The sequence below is a fragment of the Sinocyclocheilus rhinocerous genome, unplaced genomic scaffold (assembly GCF_001515625.1).
Source record: "Sinocyclocheilus rhinocerous isolate Xijiao unplaced genomic scaffold, SAMN03320098_v1.1 scaffold818, whole genome shotgun sequence".
In the NCBI taxonomy this organism is placed as follows: Eukaryota; Metazoa; Chordata; class Actinopteri; order Cypriniformes; family Cyprinidae; genus Sinocyclocheilus; species Sinocyclocheilus rhinocerous.
Window position 1 is genome coordinate 331540 of NW_015664989.1, and position 4650 is coordinate 336189.

Genomic DNA, 4650 nt, shown 5'->3' on the forward strand with positions numbered 1-4650 from the left:
TCTTCTGACATGCAACACTCAATCACACCATCAAGACGACTGCAGCGATCTGAAGAGTTACGCTGATTCCACAGATTACTCTGGCAGTGCTAATGTACACGGTTAAAGTGTAAGCAGAAGAGAGGAAGATCTGGCCTTAATTTTCAAGCACATGCTGTACTTATGAATCTAACCAGCAAACATGTGACAAACAGGACATAAAATGTACAATTTCAAGCACTTAAAAAAATGATCTAGCTCACTCTAACTAAATTGCATGTTTCCACAGTACACAGACATTCCCACTACTTAAAAAATCCTATACCCCCAGTACAGTAGTCTACACCAGTGCAAACAAATAATCATGTTAAAAGTCTACGTTAAGAAAACATCACAGTTGCCCTTGAGATAGATGGAACATTCCATTCAATTTCAGCTGAAAGCACTTAAAAACAGAACCCTGATCAAAAAAAAAAAAGCTTCAGCATTATTAATTGTAGTGCCTTTAGCTCACACGTGACTCTCATACTATGAATGCATGTAGTCTGACGTTCTGAAGAGATGTAGTCGATCCAAAGGTGTGTGTCGCTGGGCAGAAAGAGTGTGTGTGGTGGCCGAGCATCGAGCCTGTGCCAACAGCGTGCTGTTTGCAGCGCAGGCCTTCATTATGCCACAGTCCACAGTCCCGCTGACCAGACAAACAGCTCCAGAGACCTGCAGAGGACATTACCACACTCAATGCTGCTGTTCCAGTAAACAGCTGCTCAGGATAAACCAGTAACTCACGCACAACTATCACAATAGACTACAGAACCTGAAGAGGCTTTAAAAGAGTGGAGTACAATCACTCTCACACACACACACACACACACACACACAGTACATTAATCTTGTTGTCGTAAATCTCAATAAAAAGAAAATATATGAAAATAATTCATGAACAACTTTTTTTAAATATTTTAATCTGTATTTTACATCACTGTGAAACAGAGTAAAATTTCTTCTCTCAATGCAACTTTAATCCCAACTATTAGTATCACTTTTGTTACAAATTCACAGAGGTACACTAAAATATAAGGGGTACATTGCTTACCGCCACATCTATATGGAGAGAGCCGAAAAAATAGAGGGTGTCTTTGGAAATACCATTCACATCTTCTGACATGCAACACTCAATCACACCATCAAGACGACTGCAGCGATCTGAAGAGTTACGCTGATTTCACAGATTACTCTGGCAGTGCTAATGTATTCGGTTAAAGTTTAAGCAGAAGGGAGGAAGATCTGGCCTTAATTCCCTCCACAAGCACATGCTGTACTTATGAATCTAACCAGCAAACATGTGACAAACAGGACATAAAATGTACAATTTCAAGCACTTAAAAAAATTATCTAGCTCACTCTAACTAAACTGCATGTTTCCACAGTACACAGACATTCCCACTACTTAAAAAATCCTATACCCCCAGTACAGTAGTCTACACCAGTGCAAACAAATAATCATGTTAAAAGTCTACGTTAAGAAAACATCACAGTTGCCCTTGAGATAGATGGAACATTCCATTCAATTTCAGCTGAAAGCACTTAAAAACAGAACCCTGATCAAAAAAAAAAAAGCTTCAGCATTATTAATTGTAGTGCCTTTAGCTCACACGTGACTCTCATACTATGAATGCATGTAGTCTGACGTTCTGAAGAGATGTAGTCGATCCAAAGGTGTGTGTCGCTGGGCAGAAAGAGTGTGTGTGGTGGCCGAGCATCGAGCCTGTGCCAACAGCGTGCTGTTTGCAGCGCAGGCCTTCATTATGCCACAGTCCACAGTCCCGCTGACCAGACAAACAGCTCCAGAGACCTGCAGAGGACATTACCACACTCAATGCTGCTGTTCTGTTGAATTATGCATGTTGTTCGACACAGTGGTAGTGACAAAAGCAAATTTTAAATAGGTTTTACTGAAGTACATACATTGGAAACACAATACTCTACAATTTGATTTTTTTTTTCCCTTAGAAAGAAATATGTTTGTGCAAAAATCTAGGCAGTACTTCCTACATCTCTTTTCTATGGCTGCCACTGCTTAATCTCCATGGCCAAGGCCATGGCAAAATAAAACATTTGAGCTGTGAATGTAATTTTGCAGCAAAACTATGGCAGGAAAATGCAGGGCTCAGAACCGGTTCAAGGAACGAAAACGAAACGGAAAACGGAAACCAACTAAATTTTGCCAGGAACAGAACCAGAAACGAAATCAAATTTTATAGTTCCAAACAGAATCGAAAATTTGAAATGGCCATTAACCGGTTAATAACGTAATTTTATCGTTCAATTTAATATTTGAAATTTGCTGTCAACCAATCAGGAATTCCAAGTAGTACGTGAGGCTGACGCATCCAGCGAGTGAAATGCCCACTCAGCTGTGAACTCATCAAAGGTAAGTCGCAATGGCAATGCGTTAAGAGTTTATCCGAGGATAGTGCAAGATGGATTCAACAGATCACACGCACCTGCAACGCTTCTGTGAATGGAGAAAACACAATAAAACTGTAGGCTTACATAAAAAGGAATATATAGGCTTATACACTAAATATATTTCACTTAAATCATTGACAGATTAACTAAACGAAAGAAAAAAAATGCGCTGTTTCGGTTTATTGTGACATGATCTAAAGTTCATGGAAAGGAAAACGACACAGCAGAAAGTAGTTTTCTTTATTTTGCAAAAGTTTGACAGTTTTGACTTGCTTCTATCTGTATACCAGCACTGGTATGGCTATCGCGCAGGCGCCTCACCCGCACACAGACAACATATCTTTGCGACATTGCAGCCTGTTGATTATCAAAATAAAATACAGTTAAAGAAACATAATCAAAACTGCTCCCTTGTACAATCTGTTGCATTCAGCGTGACCAGCGCCTCACTGATATGCGAAGGATGATGTTCGATGCGAGTGAAGTACAAAGCCTATTTCATAATAAATAATATTTTAGCATCCACATACGTCACGAATATGGAAATATTTGGATTTCGTGCCGAATGAGAGAGGTAGGCATCAGTTTCACCTTAAATTAATTAATTGGCAGAGTCTGTCTCCCCCAGACAAGAGCCAATCATGATTTTGTCTGAGCTATGAATAAAATATAAGAATTAAAGAATTCATATTTTCTCATTTTATTTGCATTACGAATATGGAAATATTTGGATTTCGTGCCGAATGAGAGAGGTAGGCATCAGTTTCACCTTAAATTAATTCATTGGCAGAGTCTGTCTCCCCCAGACAAGAGCCAATCATGATTTTGTCTGAGCTATGAATAATATATAAGAATTAAAGAATTCATATTTTCTCATTTTATTTGCATTATCTTGTTATTTTAGTGGGTAGAATAAATACATTTTGGGCTAAATTATTTTCAATTACATTTAAGCACTATCTCAAGTTGTCGCAATAGATGAGAGGACTCTCTTTTCGTTATTCTCCCGCTTTAGCAAGTTAACTGAATAATTGAAATTCGTCTCTTTTTCAAATAAAACCGCTAGATACTATTGTAAAAATGTGGTGGACTGATCACTGCTGGCTGAATTGGACAGGCGATTGAAGCGATGGCCTTGAGTGTGGCGTAATGATGTGAAATTTAAAGAGTACGGAAGGACAAATATCCAAACTGTTTCAGACTACTGCTGCCTGCACTCACACTGCGCTGCCCGTTGGATTCTCAGTTATGAGGAGAATAAGAAACTGGCTCCGATCTTCAGTGGCACAGGACAGATTCTGAGCTCTTTCTCTACTGCACATAGAGAACGATTTGACTGAAAATGTATCAGAAGAGATAGTGAAAGAAAGACATCCTCTACGCAATTCGGAAAAAGAGGCAGCTTTTCTGCATTAGTTATGTTTTTTTTTTTTTTACTCTTTATACAGCAGTCATTGTTAATTCTAAATGTATTTTGAAGTAGAATATGTAATATATGAAATGTAGAACATATTATAAAGTACTCGTGGCTCGTCTGCCAGTGGGTGCCCCCCCCACGCATAAAAGTGAAACTCCGCCTATGAATTAATTTGTTTTTGGCTTGACATTTATATAGAATAAACGCTTTAAATCGCCTTAACTTTAGAGGATTTGTTGTGGAGAGAAGGCAACTTTAGCTGTGTTTATAATGTTTGTAAACATTATTTCTGAATGTAATCATAAAATGCAGACGTGAGCCTATAGTCTACGTGACTTGGCCTATGCTTTTTTTTTTCTCTCAAAACGCAATTTTATACAAGTAGTGCTGTTTAACAATGCAGCAAACATTTTTAAATATCTTGAAAAAATACTTTAATGTCTTTTCTTTTGTTTAGTAGGCTACATTTGACCAAAATCTAGAAAAGACGATGCTGTATTGGCTATGATTAAGCGCAGTGGGTTAAGATACCAGATTTTCTGGGGATTTTTTTCTTTTTGAGTAAAGAAAACGCTGTACTTTATTATTATTATTATTGGCAAAGAAAAAGTAAAAAAAATAACGTTATTAACCGGTATGTTTTCTACTCAAAGCGGTTTCATAGAGGAACGCAGGAACAGAAACGTTCAAATACCGATTCTGCTCTGAGTGAACCAATCTTTTTTTTTTCTCTCTCTCGTTTTTAAGCCCTGCTTTATGCAATTGACCAATATCGGTATCGGAAT

The 4650-nt window shown here is 38.0% G+C and overlaps 1 protein-coding gene across 1 annotated transcript in view; it reads right to left on the bottom strand.

Annotated features, from left to right (window-relative positions):
- Positions 1-1074: 1074 nt before the first annotated feature.
- The window catches only part of LOC107730584 (selenoprotein T2-like), an 11239-nt gene continuing 7663 nt past the window's right edge, over positions 1075-4650 (bottom strand). Inside the window, exon 6 of the mRNA XM_016541440.1 lies at positions 1075-1831. The gene's annotated coding sequence lies outside the window, so the exon portion shown is untranslated. The remainder of the gene's footprint in view (positions 1832-4650) is intronic.